General features: G+C 43.1%; 1 protein-coding gene across 2 annotated transcripts in view; it reads left to right on the forward strand.

Annotated features, from left to right (window-relative positions):
• Positions 1 to 2,037: 2,037 nt before the first annotated feature.
• Positions 2,038 to 21,700, forward strand: part of pcgf3 (polycomb group ring finger 3) — a 72,871-nt gene continuing 53,208 nt past the window's right edge. The window contains exon 1 of one of the 2 annotated variants that reach the window (XM_085789239.1): positions 2,038 to 2,184. The gene's annotated coding sequence lies outside the window, so the exon portion shown is untranslated. The remainder of the gene's footprint in view (positions 2,185 to 21,700) is intronic. The other variant, XM_085789240.1, reaches the window with a different exon arrangement.

The following is a 21,700-nucleotide window of genomic DNA, read 5'->3' on the forward strand; positions in this document are numbered from 1 at the left end:
AAGTTTTTTTTTATAGAGCTCCGGACCCCACGTGACCTCCAGCGTTCGAGCGGCCATTTTGGCAGGAAACTGGCCAGCTCCGAAGCATTGACTGTAAGCGCCGAAGCCGTCTGAGTTCACATGATCTCACTTTAATTCCAACATATTGGACTTAATATAAAAAAAACTAAATGGATTAAATATTACCGACCCTTATAATGCCCCCGGGGTGCTTTTCAAAAATATTTTCGCAGAACAGGACGTCCTAGACCTGCAGTATCTGGACACAGCTACCTGATCAACTACTCTACAAGCATACAAAAGCCGGCTTTATGCTCCACAAAATGACACAAGCAGGAAAGACGGTGACAAAAAGAAAAGAAAGAGGCAAACACATATAAGCTGTGAGTCTCCTTCGCCTCCAGCCTTTCCAAGCTGACCCAGAGCCGGTCGCAGCGCACCGCCGCATCCGCCACCCGGACAGCTACGAGCTAACGTTAGCCATGCTACACTGCATTAACTGGGATGATACGACACTTACCCTTCTAGTGAGGATACAGCAGGTTATGCTGGTAGATTCCACAGCTGGACGTTCATCACAAAGCCAGACTGCGTCCATGTGTAACCCTCCAGGCTTTTGTATGCTTTTAGAGCAGCGCGATGCAAAGTTGATCAGGTAGCCTAACTTAGCTGTGTCCAGATACTGCAGGTCTGGGAAGTCCGCCGGCGGCCGGAGATACTTTTGAAAAGCACCCCGGGGGCATTATAAGGGTCGGTAATATTTAATCTTTTTAGTTTTTATATATATTAAGTCCAATGTGTTGGAATTAAAGTGAGATCATGTGAACAGACAGCTTAAAATCTTCCATTTTACTGCCAAAATGTTGTGCAGCTGTTCTCCTGGTCCACCGATCCACGTCTGCCCTCCTCCCGCACTATCTACATGTACAGTCACATTGTTTACGTTACGTTGTGTGTTTTAATTAATCCTGTTTAACACACACAGTGTGATCGCGGTACCGACAGAGTGACAGGCAGGCTCATTGTCAATGTGCAGAGGGATGAGGGACAGCTGTTACTCCCCACAGTGACTCCCCACACTTAAACCTAGTTGCTTCTATACTGAAAAACCCTGACATGTCAAGCTTTAGGGTGTGTTTGAGGACTAATTTATCCGTCTAACCCACAGTCTATGGTCTAACCATCATAACTATGACACCTGAAACGGTAAACACAGCTGATCGATCGAAAAAAATTAAGGTGGAGTGAATTTTTTCTGTCACTGAAAACGGCTGGTTCTTGAACGTAACTCGGTCAAAGTAAGACTTATCCTCAATATGTTTTGCAGTTCTGTTAGGTCATACTACATGCTGACAAAGTTATACATGTAAGACTTGTATGGGCTCGGAGAAAATCGCTTTGTTACTCTCGTTCCGCACCCGGCTCTCCCCTGTATCTACTCTACGAAAATCTTCAGATTCCTGCCAAAATGGCGTCGCTGTCAGTTTCGGGGCTGCGTGACGTCAGCGTGACGTCAGCTCCCGGAGCTCTATTGAAGTGAAGTTTGTTTTGTTTGAAAATATATTTTTTGTTTAAACTAACTTTTTTTTGATTGAATAACAAAGACACAAATGTACCTCCATTGATTGAATAACAAAGACACAAATGTACCTCCATAGACCCTTTATCCCCTCCCCTACAGAGGTACATTTGTGTCTTTGTTATTCAATCAAAAAAAACAAACGTTGAGTTAAACAAAAAAGATATTTTCAATCAAAACAAACTTCACTTCAATCAATCAAAAAACAAACAAAAACCCCTTTTCAATCAAAGAAAAAAAGGGTTCACAAGCAATGGGTCTCAAATATTTTTTTTTGCATTCAAACACTTTTTTTTGATTGAAAATGTTTTGTTTTGTTTTTTCTAATAAAGTGAAGTTTGTTTTGATTGAAAATATATTTTGTGTTTAAACTAACTTTTTTTGATTGAATAATATAGACACCAATGTGACTCCATACTCCTCCCTCCCTCCCTCCTCCTCCGGTCCGTCCCCCTTTGCGCATGCGCGTCGCTGCTCCAGGAGTTGTGCAGTTTCGGCCTGTTCCGCGGCCGCTCGGTCATTTTCGCCTCTTTGTTTTACCGATAGTGGATTTAACTCGGATTCAACCCCACCACATCCAGCGGACCGTGCTGCTCCCGAAACAGGTTAGTTCGCCTACTAACTGGACTTGTCCCCCCTTCACCACCACCACTCCTTCCTCGCATACATGTGTCCGTCCTCGGCGGCTCCGTGGCCCGGTTTTCTACGGTCCCGGTTCGTGCCCTCTCCACCACCACCACCACCCTCCTCCTCCTACTCCACCACCACCTCCTCCTCATTTTTCGCATGTCTCTCTCTCTCTCTCTTTCCGCTGGCTGCATGCTATATCTACACTGTGTTGTTGTGTTGTGTGTCTGTCTGTGTGCGGTTGTATGGCGGCGCCGGGCCCTGCTGTTGCTGTTGCTGTTGCAGTTGCAGTTGCACACCGGGGATTGGGGGGTGGGTTCTTTATTTCCCTTCTTCTCCCCCCACCCCTAAAGGAGGAAAGTGCAGCCACCGTCCGTCCAGGCTCATATAAGCTGGAGCTAACCCACACCACCACCACCACCAGCAGCAGCACCGGGATGCACACGGCTAGCCTCGCCGGAGGAGGAGGCTCTGGCAGCGGCTTGTCTTCTTGCCCTGCTCCCTTGTGCTCTGCAGCCTGTCTCGTCATGTTTAAATGCTGTTGTGTTGTTTCACTGGAGCCGATTCTTCTTTCCCATTGAGCTGGAATGTGCTCGGAGGAGGTGGTGGTGGTGGTGGTGGTGGGGGTGGAGGAAGAAGAAGAAGCTCATGGTCCACCATTAGGCTAACCCACCACCCCCCTTCCTCCTCCACCTCCACCAGCAGCAGTAACACCACCACCACCACCACCTCCTTCTTCTTCCTCCTGCTGTGCAAAGTTCAGAGTGTGTGCGTGTGCAAAGCAGGATCTACATGAGGTTTAGGTTAAAAATGAAGACACAAAGTTGGTGTATTTCCCTCCTTCTCCTTCTCTTTCTGTGTCTCTGTCTGTCTGTGTCTCTTCTGGGTGGATGTCGTCCCTGGCCAGTCTGCTGCTGCTGCTGCAGAGCCCTGTGTGACATTGTGAGGTGGTGGTGTTATTTAAGGACAGATGCAGCTAAATCATTATGTTCTTTTTGTTGTTGTTTTACACATAACATTTGTGATTGATGGGGCAGAGCTCGGTTTTATGTCTCCTCCACCCCCACTTCCACCTATGGGGTGATTTACAGGTCAATAGACGCAGGTGTTTTGGAAACAAAAAATGTGAAAGTTTTTCTGGCTGTCTGGGTTTTTTCAAAGCTGCAGCAGCATCTGTGTCTCATGAAGTCACCTTTTGGCTCTAATTGATTTGTTGCAGTCCAGAAAGTGTTTGTCCTTATTGTTAAAAAAACTACGGTGGCCCAGAGAGCTCAGTGCATTGCAACTTAAGAGAGTGTATTCAGCTATTTAAAAAAAAGAAAGAAAATAAATGTGCTGTGAATAATTTGAGAGAACATCTCCCTTGATATTTTGGCAGCACATGTGCTGCTAAAACTCACAACAAACAACAATGAATGTGTTTTGGGGGACACAAAAAAGTGACGGACCTGGCTGTGATGTGCTAAGGAAACATTAGCACAAGCTTTTTAACAATTACAGCACAGTATGTATCTGCAATAATATCTAAATCATGGGATATTGACGAGACGGATAGCTGGGTTCGTCACTTTTTTGTGTCCCCAGAAACACTTGCTTTGTGCTGTGAGTTTTTGCAGCACATTCGTTGTCCAACTAAACAAGTTGTTTTGTTTTTGAGTTTGTAGCACTTTTTTGTGTCTTTGCATGTTTCCTCTTGTTGTTGGAGTGCATTGAGCCCTCAGGGCAACCGTACAGAAAAGCTGTTTTCACATTAATCTGCTGACGGAGGGAGGGAAGGAGGGAGGGAGGTGAAGAAGTTTGCCAGCATGGTTCTGTGTGACATTGCACTTCGCTTGGAAGACGGCGGCGTTGGGCCGGCCTGCAGCTCGCACACACTCGCACTCACACACTCAAGTGTGATATGATGTGTGAAATCTCCGGCGCACTGGGAGTGGGCTCTGCGGTCATGCAGGAGACAAATATTTTCATATTCATGTCGTCTTGACCATTCAACAAGGGAGAAGTCGCTCTTTTAGACGTGTCTGACACTTATTGTTATTGAAAGCTGAGTTTTTCATTTTGCTTTGAAATATGGTTGCAGTTTTTCCTCGGTGCGCCCAAATTCTTACAACATTACTGCTCCTGGAAGCGAGTTGTTAAGTTTTAGTTTGGTTTAACAGGGTTTTTACGGCTTGATAAGGTGGAACGTATAGTTGCTGTATACTTTACGGCCTGGTATGACACTGAAATGCTTTTTTAGAAACGCCCATTTAACCCAGATTTGTGAGTGTGAACGCAGCCCAGTGGGAACCTGCGTGCACACCTGTGTTTGTGTTACACACTCTGCACCACAGACGTCCGTGAATGAGTGTGTTAACTCATTTTTAGTGTTGAGGTCGGGTCAGGTCAGTCGCTGGAGGCCATATTGACTTTAAAGCCACTGACGCTGCAGCATCATCATCATCGCCATCATCATCGCCATCATAGTGTGTTACTCACTGGAGGTGGTGGCAGGTTTCCATAACGTGACTAACAGGACAGTTGTTGGCGGCACGTCACGCACTCTAATGAATTAATTTGTGATTGTTAAAGCACACACACACACACGCAGCAGCCGCCAAGTGTTTCTTTTGTGAGCTTCGTTTGCCTCAAATCCTGTAACCCGCCACCGCCGCCGTGTTTTAACAGCCGAGCGGCGCTCTGATCCTTTGTGCCACCTGAGAGCGAAGAGATCTGATGTTTTGGCGAGGACTCCCTCTTTTTTGTTTTTCCCTCAGGCTTTTCACTTTTACTCTTTTCATATTTGATTTTTATTATTTTTGACTCCAGAAGAATCTAAAGCTGTGGCGCGTCACTCGTCTCTACCTCAGTTTCTAATTAAAGAGGAACTTGAGGAACAGGAAGATTTTTACCTTAAAGGGATAGTTCACCCTAGAATGATATTTCGCTCATTATCTACTCACCCTCATGTTGACTAAGGGCTGGAAGAAGTTTCAGATTCCTCCGTGGCTTCTCTGAGTTACAGGGGGTCTCGGCATAGCAGTGCATGTCCATATAACGGTTGCAAAGGGACACCGGAGCTCTTCGTAAAAAAACACACACAAAAAAACATCCAAATACCTCCATGATGCTCGTATGTAATGTCCGTCTTGTGCTGAAGCCCCAAATTGCGTAATTGTCCCGAAAAAAATTAAATAAGTCTATATTTTAAGCTTGTTTGTAGCGGAAGCTTCTCGAAGCTCCTCTTCCTGGTCCGTCAAATCTCGCGTGATTCGCAGTAACCGCACTGACGCATGCTGACGCCGGCGCAAATCACGCGAGATTTGGACGGACCAGGAAGAGGAGCTTCGAGAAGCTTCTGCTACAAACAAGCTTAAAATATAGACTTATTTAATTTTTTTCGGGACAATTACGCAATTTGGGGCTTCAGCACAAGACGGACATTACATACGAGCATCATGGAGGTATTTGGATGTTTTTTTGTGTGTGTTTTTTTACGAAGAGCTCCGGTGTCCCTTTGCAACCGTTATATGGACATGCACTGCTATGCCGAGACCCCCTGTAACTCAGAGAAGCCACGGAGGAATCTGAAACTTCTTCCAGCCCTTAGTCAACATGAGGGTGAGTAGATAATGAGCGAAATATCATTCTAGGGTGAACTATCCCTTTAACTATTCTACATTTTTACCTTCAGAGTCCTTAAATCAATGACTTGTAACTAGTTCCAGGGAGAATGGAGGCTCTCTGCCTTCCACCTAGCGTCTCTTGGCTTAAAACCAACCTTGTAAGATCAGAGCCTCCGACCCGGTGTCCCAGCTCTCGTCTCTGCGGCACCGCCACACAAACTTAACGCGCCCCGTAATCCGTAATCTCTTGTTTATGACAGATAAGACTACACAAATATACACATGGTAACATGGTAGATGATAAATAACGTTATCCACCGCTCCATGGATTGATTGTATAGTTCCCCTTTAAAGATGGTGACGTTTCCTGGTAAATAGGATGAAAAACCCTCAAAGTCTGAGAGCAAAATACCAGGAGGAATAAATGTACCAGTGTGAGTTTGTACTGAAAATCTGCAGAGGAATCTAGTAAATGCACGTTTAAAGTTGGCATCCAGTCAGGTGCCATTAAAACCACAGCAGAGGCAGATTGTGCAACAAGAAGAAATGGGTAAAAAGTTCAATTCAGACGTGAAAATGATGTAGAAAACTTGACAATTATGAAATTTCTGTTCAGTTTTACCTATTCATTTGGGGACAGTCACAGTTTTGTCTCAATTAAACCACTGGCTTCAATTACGTCATTATTTATACAGCAAATAATCTCTTGTTTATGACAGAAGACTATACACATGGTAACATGGTAGATGACAAATAACGTTATCCACCGCTCTATGGATTGATTTCTCACCGGCTTCTTTGAAAACAAATGCACAGGCAAGGAGAGGAGGGTTAGAGACTCAGAGGAGGAGAGACCAGACTTGCATGGTTCCCCTTTAACGCCGGTTCTACCAGAAACTTCTTAAGAAAAGACGCCGTCGCCTCCTGAACCTCGGGCCCCTCTGAAGACGGACCCCCGCCACTGGACCGTGTGGCCCCTGAATGTTGCTTGTCCTTGCGCTTTACAGATCCCACACCATACGATCCGACTGTTGCATAAGACGGGCACATACTCTCCGAGCATCGGCTTTCATGTCAGGTTTCTGCTTGCTCTGCAGGGCGACCCCCCCCAACCCCACACACACACACACACACACACCCAGAATTACACACAGCTTTTCTGGTCGTCTGACCTCTGGCCTGAATCTGAATAACATCTAATGTGCTTCTTTTTTAAAAATATTATAGCGAAATATCTGGTGCATAATGGCTATAAATCACCAAAGGGACGTTCATTTTGACCCATTAGCCCGACACTTGCAGCCCCGGCTCTGTGTTAACGGTCCCTCGGGGCGGGGGGAGTCTGATAAAAGCGTCGGCCCTGCTGCAGGACGGGTGAGCAGGATGTGGCCTCTTAAGGACCAGAGCTGCTTCATAATGGAGAGAGAGAGAGACAGAAAAAATAAAAACGCAGCAGTAACTAAAGCAGTAGAAGATGCATTTGTCTCTTTCTTGGACAGGAAATTATCTCAGGCAACTTCCTAAATGAGCTACTGACTGAGCGGCTGTGGAGACGAATCGAGCTGCGGCTCACATCCTCTGCTCTCTGTCTTTCTGTTTGTTTGTTTGAATGTTTGATAAGAAAGGAAAAACAGATTCTGCAGGAAAAACAACAAAGCGCGCGAGTAAATCAGTCAGTTTTCAGGAGGAGGAGTATTCAGGAGGATTAATGCTGCGAGGCCACACAGGTCCAGAGGTTCAGATCGAAGCTATTGATGGGTAATAACTGTTGGTTATTGACTCGTGCCTCATCGTGCTGCTGCTGCTTCAGGTGAAAATCACTCTGGGAAAAACTGTGATTTTGAACGAACCCTGCGACTTGTGTCAAAACTCCACACGTGGTTTTATGATGTAAGGGTTTTACAACCGCGTGAAGTCGTCACGGCCACAATCGCTTCATTCTCCGTCCTTTTTTATTTTTTGTTTTAGCCTGGAGCTCTCGTCGTTGTCGTTGGTGAGCGACCACTACTACATTAACACAGTGGGTTCATTGAAGTGAATGAGACGCTGCCTGTGTGTCTTCATGCTGCACTATTGTCGCCCCTCTCTCGTTCCCCGAGGCTCGGTCACACCAGAGTTTTAAAGAGGAGAACTCTGCAGGATTTTTACCTTAACTATTCTACATTTTTACCTTCAGAGTCTTAGTGCTGGTTAAATCAATGACTTGTAACTAGTAACCAGGGAGAATGGAGGCCCTCTGCCTTCCACCTAGCGTTTCTTGGCTGAAAACCAACCTTGTAAGAACAGAGCCTCCGACCCGGTGTCCCAGCTCTCGTCTCTGCGGCACCGCCACACAAACGTAACCCGTAATCTCTTGTTTATGACAGATAAGACTACACAAATATACACATGGTAACATGGTAGATGATAAATAACCTTATCCACCGCTCCATGGATCGATTTCCCACGGGCAAATGCACATGGAGGAGAGACCAGAGACCAGACTTGTGTAGTTCCCCTTTAAAGATGGTGACATTTTCTGGTAAATAGGTTGAAAATCCCTCAAAGTCTGAGTGTGCAGAGGAATCTAATAAATGCACTTTTAAAGTTGGCATCCAGTCAGGTGCCATTAAAACCACAGCAAAGGCAGATGGTTGCAATAAGAGGAAATAGGTAAAAAGTTCAACATATAACCTGACAAATATCAAATATATATGACATTTCTGTTAGTTTTGCATATTAATTTGAGGGCAGTCACAATTTTGTCTCATTTAAACCACTCGTTTCATTTACGTCATTATTTATACAGCAAATAATCTCTTGTTTATGACAGATAAGTAGATGATAAATAACGTTATCCACCGCTCGATGGATTGATTTCTCACCGGCTTCGTTGAAAACAAACGCACATGGAGGAGAGGAGGGTTAGAGTAGAGACCAGACTTGGAGAGTTCATCTCTAAAGATGGTGACCTTTTCTGGTAAATAGGTAGAAAATCCCTCAAATTTTTTGGTGTGAGAGTCTGGTAGCAGTCAGAAAATCTGTACAAGTCTGAGAGCAAAATACCAGGAGGAATAAATGAACCAGGCTGAGTTGACATACCGAAAATCTGCAGAGGAATCTAGTAAATGCACGTTTAAAGTTGGCGTCACTACTTTTCCACTCAGGTGCCATTGAAACCCCAGCAGAGGCCGATGGTGCAATAAGAGGAAATGGGTAAAAAGTTCATTTCAGACCTGAAAATTATGTAGAAAACCTGACAAATATGACATTTCTGTTCAGTTTTACCTATTAATTTCAGGACAGTCACAGTTTAAACCACTGGTTTCATTTACGTCATTATTATTTATACAGCAAAACAGTTTCATTTTCATTTCCATTGAAAACGTTTTGTGGAAATCTGAGTTTTATTTCTGAGCTCCGTCGTCTCTTCACCAACTCGAAACGTCTTCTGTCTGAATTGGCAGCCAATCAGCCAGATTTCAGGATCTTAACCCAAGCGTGCTGCGTGCTGATTGGCTAATCGACGCTGATGAGATTTACTCATTTACTCCTTGTGGTTTGTAAATTTGGTAACGAATTTTGATCCGCTCGAGTGAGTCCAAAAACAAAATTCAGAGTGCGGCAAAGCTGGAGGAAAATCTCTCCTTAGACTTTCCACAGAAAGGCAGAAATAACGTAAATACCGTAAGAGACGACAGGGTTATTGATTTGTCCTGAGCAGATATTTATACAACAGGCCACAAAAATCCTTCACTGAGGGAAACAGGAAGTGAAAAAACATCCTCCTTTTGCAGCCTTGGACATCTGTTTCCAGTCGCTTCAGCAGCACAAAGAGCAGAGGACAGATATGAAACACCTGAGCTGAGGGGCAGATGAAGATCTGTCGGTCCGTCCGTCCGTCCCCGGCTGCTCACTCTGTCTCGTCCTCCTCCTCCTGATAAGATTCACAGCCAAGCTTCTGCTTCTGCACCGATCTGTATCTGTTTTGTGTCAACATCTTGAATAACTGGTTGTCAACAGGTCGGGTGAATTTAAACGGCTGCTGCGCCTGCCATCGTGTCAACATTAAGAAAAGAAACACACACACACACACACACATAAACACACACACACCCATTGGCAGACGAGACGAGAGACTGAGCCAGAGTCAGATCCCAGAGTCTGAGCTCCAGATCCTCGTTTGTGCTTCACGCTGCCTGGTTTTAAGTTCAGACGGGGACAACGAGGGTCGATCAGAGATGTTAGTTTATTATTCGCCTCGTTTTTTAAAGTCTCTTCGGCTGATGTGTTGTTGTTGTCGTGGCAGCAGAATAAACGAACCCGTGCAGCCTCCAGACTTCACTTGTTAGTTGAGACGTTTTCATGCAGACAGGAAGACGGTGCAGGTGGAGGTAGAGGTCGTCCGTTCATCAGTCTTTTATCAAATGCCTCCTGTGTTTCTCCTTTATCTGCTGGTTTCCCATCTTCACGCTGAGAGATAAAAACAGCTCGTACAGCGTTATTAAAACACGCTCCAGGATCACGGGAGTGAAATTTAAGCACTTGTACAGTTTTTGTGACCAACAAACTCTGAGGAAAGCAAACAACGTTTTGTCTTCTCCTGGTCATGTGTTGCCAGTCGTCTCTTAAAGGAATAGTTAAACCAAAAAATGAAATTCAGTCATTATCGACTCACCCTCATGCTGATGAATACTCTGGAGTAGTGTTTCATTCCTCAAAGTGCATCTGGAGACCCGGGAGGCCGGTTCGTAGTCCAACGAAAACTTTATATGAGGGTCAATAGGGCCCGACACAAAAACGTGCATAAAACTACACAAAAACCTTGTAACCTTCTTCCTTACTGCTCGTCCGCTGCAATCCAAGTGTCCTGATGGGATATAGTCCAGAGTTTACTTGAAACGATGTCATTTAGGACATTTTTACAACCTAAACAGTCAAGGTTTTTGTGTAGTTCTATGGACCTTTTGTGTCGGGTGCCATCGACTCTCATATAAAGTTTTCGTTGGACTACAAACCGGCCTCCCGGATCTCCAGATGCACTGGAATAAAAAATACTCCGGAGTATTCATCAGCATGAGGGTGAGTCAACAATGAATGAATTTCATTTTTTTGGTGAGTTACGATTGCATTGACTTAAAGCAGAAGTAAGCGGAATATTTGTGTTACTATAAGTCTTAAATAGTTATATATCTTCTGACAGCAATCACTTAGTATAGAGTGTTTGGTCTGAAACACGGGTCTGTCAGTCACTCTGCTCTGCTGTAAGCCGAGGAGAAAACTTTCCTTGTATCCTACAACCTTTATCCAATGAGGAGAGAGAACGGCATAAAGGGGCGGTCCTCTCTGTGTGTGCAGCCAAGGGATGCGCGTGAATGTGGTGATGTAGGGACGAGGGCGGGGACTGCTAACTCCATCCGCTGACAGGAAGTTAGCCAAAACGACTGGGTCGCTTACTTCTGCTTTAATATCAACACCAATATTATACACTATTTTAAAAAAAATAAAGATGATGAAACATATAATAATAACAAGTAAACAAACAGGCAAACTCACCATCAATCATTGATTCCACTATATTCCTTGGCATTTTATTTATTCTACTTTTATGTACTTTATCTATTTTATTGTGCGTGGATTAATAATGTTTGTCTGTCCGTGATGCCTTCAGGTGACGTCACCTTCCTCCTGTGAGACGTTCACTTGCTGCTGACGTCCTGGTCTGAGCAGATTTCACCACTGTCGTCTAGAAATGAGCAGCTGATTGATCAATTAGATGATTGGGAACTGTTCCTGATAATGGATCAAGATGTGATCAGACAGTTCAGAAGTTTGTGTCAAATCATGACAGACGTTGTTGTTGTTCTTTTCAGGAATCAAGCTGATGCAAGTTATTAGTAATCAATGAGGTTTAGTCTGTGACTGTGTGTGTGTATGCAGCCCTTTGGTGCTGACAGGCTATTGATCGTGATGGGTAATCAATCAGATGGTGCAGTGGGCGGGACAAAGTGCAGATTGAAGAGAAGAGACGAGTGACTGGATTAAAGCCAAGACAGCTCATTTTTATTGATTTGAGGAGAAAAAAAAAACTGTAATAAAAAGTCATGAAACCAATAATGAAGAATAAAATACTGAAGCTGATAATTAATCAATATCTCAGAGGACTCAGGAGACACAAATAGTAATATAGTAAATATAGATGTTCCTGTTCACTCTTTTTCTCAACCAGATGTTTTATAAGTTGACGTTTGTTATTTAACCATCACACCTGAAAAACAGGAAGTCACTAAAACTGAATTACATCTTTAGCGTCTCTGCGTCTCTTTATTTTCATTATCTGTTAACCAGCTGAGCATTTTAGTCCTTCAAAATAAAACGATGAGGTCTTTTTTCCCCAGTCCAAATATATTTAAAAAAACAAAACAAAGGAAAACGTGATTATTAATCATCTAATTGTTTCAGTTCAGCGAATGATTTCCTCTTTCCAGACCTCACACATGTTGATTTTAAGAATGAAAATCAAAATTTAAAGCTGGATTTTCTTTGTTCAACGTCTTTTTCACGACTGCTCAGTTCTAATTTTGGGCTTTTTTGATATTTGTCAAACACAACAGCAGCTGGAGATGTTGAGAAATAATCAGTATTGATCTGTGGAGGGCTAAAGGTGGAGACATGTTGATCAATCGGAGTTTAAAGGTTTGTTTTCGGCTCCTTCTCTGTCGTCTTGTGATGTTTCCTCCTCTCGCTGATCTGCAGAGTCGTGGTTAAAGCCTCTTTCTCTCTCCCTCTCTCTAAAGGAAAGGACCAAATGGACGACGATAGAACAGGTCAGCTTTTATTTAGTGCCCTGTCAGCTGTTTGATGAAACGTGGTCGGGGTCAGCGAAGGTCTTTCTTCCCCCCAGAAAGTGTGTGTGTGTGTGTAACGCAGCGATGCACAAGTGACAGTGCAGTTTAACGTCTCTGTCGGTTTTAACGAAACGTCGGTGCAACCAAAACGAGGAATTAATTACTCGCTTTCCTTGATCTTTGCGCTGTAAATTGGTAATAACTGTCATCTCTCCCAAAGCAGCAACCACCAACGCCGCCGCCGCCGACCTGCAGTCTGTGGTTTTTAGACGAAGCCCGTTCACCGACAAACCCACGTAACGGCTCGTTGCAGCCGCCACAGTGAAGGCTTTATTTTTTACTCCTCTGGGATGGAAACAGCAGCTCATTACCACTTTGTTTAGTCTGAAAGTTCATAGTTTGGTCGGAAACGGTATCGTCACAGCGCCATGGCAACCGTCCTCCAGCGCAGACGCCCTTTAATGGTGATGTAGAAACTCAGGACAGATTAGATGATCAAAGAGAGGATTTCTGCTGCTTTTCTGTTCCAGATGAACGCAGATTGGTGTTTTTGAGAAGTCGTGACAAGTCGTATTAATCAGTTTTCTCACATTTTATTGACATGTATCGCTTCTTTTGTTTGTCTTCGTGAACATAAATCTTTGGGTTTTTTGGGAGTTTAGGTCGATTGAAACCAAGAGTTTCTATTTTCTAATCCGCAGTTAACGAGCAACAAAAAGACAATCAGCTGATTAACCGAGGCCTTATCCACACGATAACAGAGCTTCACGCAAAACGATCTTTTTCTTGTTCGTTTTGAAAGAAATATCAGTAAAAACGTTTCAAGAAATATCTGTCATTTCAATATCGATCATTTCAGATTTTCCCCATCTGGGACCCGTTTCCAAAAAAATACAGTTTTCACTCCCCCATAACACCATTTCCGTCTGGACGATACGCCAAAATGATAAAAAAAACAACTTGTATGGATGATTCGTTAAAGCCGTATCCATGTGGACGGGCTCTGATAATAGAAATGATCAGTTTCCGCAGCTCTGTTTCTGACTGTGACCATTTGAAGTCAAATGACCTTTGGTGACCTCTGCTCCCAGAACGGATCCCACTGTATCTGTGGGTGGTGTCTTGGCTCCACCTCCCCCTCAAACCCTCTTTGCTCCCTCGGTCTCTGGTGTCGTTACCCTGGAGGTCAAAAGGTCAAGAGCTTCCTAAGTGGTGCTTCTCTGACCTGTGTGTGTGTGTGTGTGGTTTAGGCTCATCAATACAATCATTTCTCTCTGTGTTTCTGTTTGAGAGGAAGCTTTTTATATTTCTCTGTTAGATCTTTGTCGTCCAACTGTGTTGAATTCAGAGAATTAAGTTGCTTGAGTTGTGAAATCCACACAGATAAAACCAGGAAAACACTTAACGCTCAGTCGCAGCCGTGGAGTTGTGAAGCTGTAAATTGCAGGAGGCTGTTGTCTTTTCTTTTCTTCTTTTTTTTTCTAACTGGGTGTAACTAAGAATATGGAGGTGTTGAAAGAAAGCGCGTGCTCAGCAAAACCTCCCTGGGTAAATAAAGGTTTAAAATGCAGCTTATCAGCGAGGCCATTGACAGGGGAAGTGGCAGGTCAGGGACGCCTGCTCAGGTTAAAGGAGGTGGCGTCTCTGACGGAGACCTTTTGACCAGAGTGGAGAGTTTTGACACTGAGGTTTGTTTTGTTTTTGTTTTTTAAAGGAAGTGACACGTGGAGGGTAATTACAGGAGTTAAGATGTCAGGACTGGAAGGATGTGATTTTAACCAGAGCTGAACATAAGTGGAGATTTTTTTTTTTGAATTTTCAAAAATAAAATCAGAGATTAAGCGTGAAGCGTCCCCAATTTTATGTTGATACATAAGAAGAGGGAAATGTGTAGTTTTCCATCTCCTCTCTCAGCTTCTCTCTGGAGCTCTGGTAACAACAGGTCGGTGTCAGCCAATCAGAAGAGAGGAGGAGGCTCTGAGCCTCTCTTCTGATTGGCTGCGTGTTTTCTTGAGTGATCTAAACATAGAGCAGATTTCACAATAAAACACTCAGAGAAACCAAATTCTGCAAAGTTATTGGATGGTGGGCCCAGGTTGTGAGGGGGCGGGGCTTTGGGTGACTGCTTTGTTGTGACATCACAAAGTGACAGGAAGTCCTGACGGCTGGTTTTAAGGCTCAGTTTCTGAATACAGGCTGTGTGCATTTCTCTGTGGACTGAGGCTTTGATACTTTCACAGTATTAATATTGAACCTAGAGCTGCTTTATAATCACACTACACATGGACATCTACCTTTTATACTGTATGGAGCTTTAAGAAAAACATCTAGCTTTATACTGTATGGAGCTTTAACACAAACATCTACCTTCATTTTATCCAATATGGTGTTTAAATGTCACCTAAAGGAGATTTTAAAAAGCATGTTTCTGCTGTAAATTAGTGAAAAAATAATAATAATAATTTGGATTGCTTTTGAATCTGTTCATGTGCAGTCACGGCTCCACTAAACTACTTCAGCTCTTGCGTAATTTTTTCTTACTCTCAGCTGCTGTAAAAGCACAATATAATGGCTTAACCTGTGACACCTCACAAAATAATCAGCACAAAATGATAATGTTACAGCGTTTTGCTCTTTCTGTTGACACGACATCCACACTCTCTCTCTCAGATGAAAGCTAATGCGTCGATCTCGTCCACCAGATGAATAATAATACTTGTTTCAGTCCTGATGCTTTTATGCAGATTGTTATGAGGGAAGAGCTGAGAGCCTCAGGACAACGGCCACACAGAGAGAGAGAGAGAGATATACAGCTGTAAAAAAAAAAAAAAAAAAAACTAGTGTCAGACGGTTAATTTAAGAGCTGATACCGTCTGGGTTCAAGCCGCCCCACCGCTGAGAGGAGCCTCGAGTTGCATCGACAGCTTTGCAGCCGTTATCGTAAATGATGATGAGTGATAAGTGATGTTGTGTCAGTCCTGCAGAGAGAGAGAGAGTGAGAGAGTCCGATGCTTTTCTTAAATAGAGAATAACTGAAAAATATGCTCAACCCTCTAGAGCAGAGGGAGGAGGAGGAGGAGGAGGACGTCCGACTGATGCTGCCGCAGGTTTTATTGACTCGTCTCAAGGTGCAAAGTGAAGAATCTCCCGCTGCTGCTGCTGCTGAAGAAGAAGAAGTTATTAGACTTTCATCAAAGCAGAATATTAAACCAGGAAGAAAAACGAGCCGAGCAGCGACATCAGACAGTGAAGGCCTCACGTCGCTAACGAGGCCGGTGGCCGTCGCTCCGTGATGAAGAGATGAGATGAGATGAGATGAGATGAGGTTTCTCACCTTCAGCTCAGCAGGTGATTTATTAACGTGTAACAGTCGCATCGCTTCACATGAGTTTATCAGATCGGGACGACACAACACACAGACGGACGAGAGAGAAGAAGTTGGGAAACCTTGAGACAAACGGCTCGTTAGCTTGATGAATGCAACTCATTTTTTAAGTGAGCTTTTGTTTTCTAATTAGTTGAAGACCTTTTTTTGTCTGATCGACGGGAATAAACAAATATTTTCACTTAACTACGATAAAAAGCCAAGAAATACCTCAAAATCTTTTGTGAAGGAGTCTGAAAACGGTGAAAGTTTTGTAGTTTTTTCTTAAAAAATAACAAATAATTGATCGTTTATGATAATAGTTTCATTGCACAGTACTCAAAGCAGTGAAATGTTGAGATATTTAATGTTATTGAACATCGACCAAAGCTTTTCTTCATTGTTATGGTTTGTTTTTACAGGCACAGAGCACCAGAGTTTGCTACGAGCTAATTAGCATCTGTTGTCCTTGGACAGGTAGAAAAAGAGCACGTCTATTGTCTCACACAGGAGAATATGAAAAAAGTCCATTTGTGTGGACTCAAACAACACTATTGATCAGCTAATAATCGATCAATAAACCAGCTGTTGCAGCCGCGGGGGGGTTTGTCTCTTGCTGCAGTAAAATAAACCCCCGCAGTGCGTCCTCTGTTTGATGCTGATAAAAAGGTTAAACAGGTTTGAACCCGTTCGACGACTCAAACTGGAAAAGTGAGACGAACGGGTCGGAGGAGGTGAAGCTCGGCGCCGTGGCAACGCCTCGGACTGGTGTGTGGCGTCGGGGGCCGGCGGTCTCGTGGATCAGTTTAATGTCAGTCAGATGCGTTTCACAATAAGAGACAGTGACTCATTTTAATCCTGAAACATCAGACGCCTCGTCCTCAGGTTACCTCCGGTCTCAGATCAGAGTTACCATGGTAACACCAGTGATCAGTACCTGCACTGACCGGTAGCTCCAGACGACGACGACGATGACAACAACAGGGCAACATGGCTCATAGTTTGTTGTATTGATGTTTTTATGGAGAAAATGAGTTTTTCATAGACTAAATCTGACTTTTCTTTTCATAGTTTCACTCTTTTTTGAAGTGAAAACATCTGAAACGGTTGAATTCCTCCAAATGTTTACGTCTGTGTAAACACAACCGAACAGTTGGATGCAGCTCCTCTGTCAGCTATTTGCTTTTATTTTGAAAGAAAGGTTTGAATTACCCAGAAATCATTGCACCACAGTCTGACTTTAGTTTATCAAGAACTAAACAGCTTTGTGTGACAGACGATTTTAAACTCAGTCTGAACTCAGACTGTTTGTCATATTCAAAGTCAATATTTATGAAACCGGCCTTTGATATTTATCATTTGTGAACTTAAAGGGATAGTTCAACATTTTGGCAAATTAGCTCATTGCCATAATCCCTATAGTCCTAGAAGTAGGTTTGTTACCTTTAATTGTCGATGCAAGCTATTTTTAGCAGAGTGGCGAGCTGCTCAGAGCTACACTACGGAGGCTAATGGGATTTCAAACTCATCAAATGCACAATCCAACAACTCCAAAACGCTCTGGTGGACAATTTGGAGTTGTTTTAGGGGCAAATACAGAGACTGCTTGCTGAAAAACTGCTCCAACGTGCATCAGCAGTTGGATTGTGTATTTGATGAGGGAAACCAAGAACTCCCATTAGCCTCCGTAGTGTAGCTCTGAGCAGCTCGCCGCTCTGATCCGCCATTCTAAAAATAGCTTGCACCGACAAATAAAGGTAACAAACCTGCTATGACTATAGGGAGTAATGGGCCAATTTGCCAAAATGTTGAACTATCCCTTTAACAGGTATTACTCAAAGCAGCTCATATGTCAATTTTGATGTAAGATCTTTTATAAGGAACAAATAGAAATCACATAAACAACAGAAATTCACAGTATTCCTTCGTATTTAAATGTAGATTATTTGCAGTGTTGGGGCGAACGCTTCAATAAGAAACAACTGTAGTTTGTAGAATAGTGTTGTTAACTAACAGCTTTCGCAAATTAGATGCAAATGATGTGAAGATGGCAACAGCCTCAGAGTATTATATGGTTTTATATTCATCGATCACCTGACCACAGGAACCGCCTAAATTAATGCCTGTGTGCACATTAATTCAAGCATAAAGTTACTTTACCAAGAAATATGTGTATCTCTTGAAAGAAGTGATGAGAAACAGCGACAAATGACAAATCTTCAGTAACTTTTATGACTGAGCTGCCTTCATGCAGCTGTCAGGCTCTCACACATCTATTCACCCTTTGAAGAGTTTGATTCCTCCATGTGTCTGTTTGCCAAAGTATTCTCCTAAAACAACAAGAAGCTTCTTCTTCTTAGATCAGATCTGAGGTCAGTTGAGTTGCTTTCCTTTGGTTTCAGTCGACTGGTGAATGAACTGAAGCAGCAGCAGCAGCTGCAGCAGCAGCAGCAGCGTTTGACCCGGATGCTCCTCAGGATGATGATCATCATCTGGGACAGAGATGAGCTGCTCTGCATCTTGACAAACATGTCGACAGCGACACGAAGGCCAAGAGGAAATATATTTCACATTTCTTCGAAGGAAACAGACGCATCATTTTTATCTAATTCACCTCTTCAGGGGTCGATGGTGTCGTTGACTTGTTGGTTTTATTATCTGGACGCCGACACAGGAAATTCATGGTTTATTCAGTTGATTAATATCTGACTGTGATGAGACGTCTCGAGCGTTTTTATCATCATCTTGTTGTGTTTCGTGCAGCAGCTTCAGCGTCTGGAGAGTTTCACTGAATAATGTGACGACTGAAAGAAACAGTTTCAGTTTCTGTCAACACAATAATTTGCAGCTCGTTATCCCCTCGTCCACCCATCCTCTCTTTCTTCTTGTCTCTGGGAGCTGCAGTCAGCGCCGCTCAGTACTCCGGTTAACGACTTAATTAAAGGTGACTGTTAATCTGTTAATTAGGAGCCGGTTGCACAAACGCCACGTTGACCGCTGAAGTCGCCACGTTACTTTAAAAAAAACAAAAAACCTCTGGGCGACGCCGGAGGTTGGTCGACCTGAGGAGGAGTTGGTGAAGTTTTAGGAGATGTTTTCAGGGTGCGAGGTGGCGAGGCGTGGTCGCTTGTGAGGTCACATGGTTGTCAACACGCTCAGTTAAAGGTTCGTGTTCGATGCCGAAGCCTGATGACGTCGTCTCATCAGCTGAGTAAACGACAGACGGCGTGAAGCTGCACGACCTCGTCCCTGTAGGACGTGATGCGTTCAGGGTCTCCTCCGACTGTGGTGGTCCGCTTGTTTGTCTTTTTCTACTTGTACTACTTCTACTTCTTCTACTACTACTGCTTGTACTACCACGACTTCTACTTCTACTAGTCCTACCTCTATCTCTACTTCTAGCGGTCTTGTACTTCTACTTCTACTAAATCTACCACTACTTCTAAAACGACTACTACTACTTGTGCTACTACCATTACTACATAACTTCTTTCTTTGTTTCTTCTACTACTAACACAATTTCCACCACTACTTCTACTTCTTCTTCTACCTCTGCTTCTTTTTTTTTCTTTTTTTACTTCTACTACTACTTCTTCTACTTTTACTTCTACTAAAACTACCACTGCTTGTATTTCTTCTACTTCTACTACTACTAAAACTACTACTGCTTGTGCTACTACTACTTCTACTGCTTTTACAATGACTACTACTATTATTACTACTTCTTGTACTTCTAATACCACTACTTCTACTTCTTCTACTACTACTTATTGTTCTTCTACTAAAACTACTACTGCTTGTGCTACTACCACTATTTCCTCTACAACTATTACTACTACTTATATTGCTATTGCATTTACTACTACTACTATACTATTACTACTTCTTGTGCTAATAACACTGCTTCTTCTTCTACTTCTGCTACTGCTAAAACTACCACTACTACTACTACATTAAGTACTACTTATACTGCCACTTTTCTTTTACCTTTCCTGCATAATTTATTCTTGTGTATTTTTTCCTTGTTCACTCATACAAGCCATACTTTTACTTGTTCTTCATGACCACCACCACTGTGCGATATCTTTGACCAAACAACATATGGTTTTATAGTTTATAGTTTTTAAATATTTGTATATAATTTTTGCGCATAACAGTGCATATCTTTGTTTTTTTTATATTCTTGTACATAGTAAATCCTTTATTTTTATACACATCCTGTGCTCTTTGCTACTGTTACAAAAGAATGTCCCACATGTGGGATCAATAAAGAGTCTTATGTCTTATATCTTCATCTATTTCTACCACTTTTACCACCACAACCACTAATACTACCATTACTAATACTACTACTATCAATCCTAATACTATTTCCACTACTAGAGTGAATAAAGCCAATGTGTCGCTGCTGTCGAACCACAACAAGGAGCTGAAAGACGCTGAAGTTGATGATTGATCTGTGATTATTGATCACTGCAGTTTGAAACCTGACAGTAAAGGTGATGTGGTGTGTAAACATAAATTAAACTAATTTAAGTCTTTAATTGATTAACCTGATATAAAACAGTGTCATTTCCACCAGGACTCTGCTGCAGAGTGTCGACGTGTTTCGACAGATTTCAGTTTAACTTTAACTTTTATCCGGTGGCGTCTCTGAGGCGTCATGGCGGCCGCGGTGGAGCCCCGAGCCTCTGGGTGTTAAAGTTGTTTACTCTTTGATATCGTCTGCTCGTCTGCACTGCAGGACCACCGCACACTGGGCCACTGCGCCGGGCCGTTGTTCAATAGCCGGGCCGGAGCCGCGCTAATAGCAGAGGCCATTTCACTGGAAAGGTTTTTCTCACAGCGTGGTGAGTTTAAGTACGAGCAGCACCGGTGGGAATTCATAACCCTTTTAGCCGTGGAGCCAGTAAAAAACCACTAAACCCACATAGTGACACTGGTGTAATTTGCCCAGCATCCCCTGCAGGATCAATTTGACTCATCTCTTCTGGAGCCGCACATGACGACAAAAGATGTTGGAGATTTTTTCTTATCTCCGCACTCTGGGAAACACACACAGCTTCTTATAAATCGTTCACAAAAACCGTCTCATCCCACTTCAAACGGTAAAACAAGATGTTAGAAAACTCAGAGATGAGTTCAGTGAACAGATTTTAACTGCTGCTGCTGTTGTTGTTGTTGTTGTTGTTGTTGTTGTTGTTTTTGTTTCTCTGTCTCATCTCTGGTTGGAGTTCATCCTTTGTTTTAAGCTTCTGTGTTGGCGACAGCGTTTTCAGGTTTTGTCTTTAAGTCCGTTGGTCTAACATCTTCAGACTTGGCACAAACATTCACAAAGAGTCAAAGATGAACTGGTTGTAGTCTGGTGGTCAGAGGTCAAAGGTCACGGATGTGCTGCTGACCTTACGAAACACTGGTTTTCCCCATGTGGACATCACATCTCTTTAAGGCCTTAAAGGATAATTACCGTTTTTTATAATCTGGACCTTATTTCTAGCATAAAATACAATCATTTACTCACCCAGATAACTTTGGTGTCATTACAAGTTGTTCTGACGAAATTTTGGAGTTGTTGTCTCTGAGCAGCTCGCGGCTCTGCTCCGCCGTTCTAAAAATAGCTTGCACCGACAATTAAAGGTAACAAACCCACTGCTATGACTATAGGGATTATTGCAATGGGCCAGTTTGCCAAAATGTT

This window comes from Trachurus japonicus, chromosome 10 (assembly GCF_045865225.1).
Source record: "Trachurus japonicus isolate A0001 chromosome 10, Traja_1.0".
In the NCBI taxonomy this organism is placed as follows: Eukaryota; Metazoa; Chordata; class Actinopteri; order Carangiformes; family Carangidae; genus Trachurus; species Trachurus japonicus.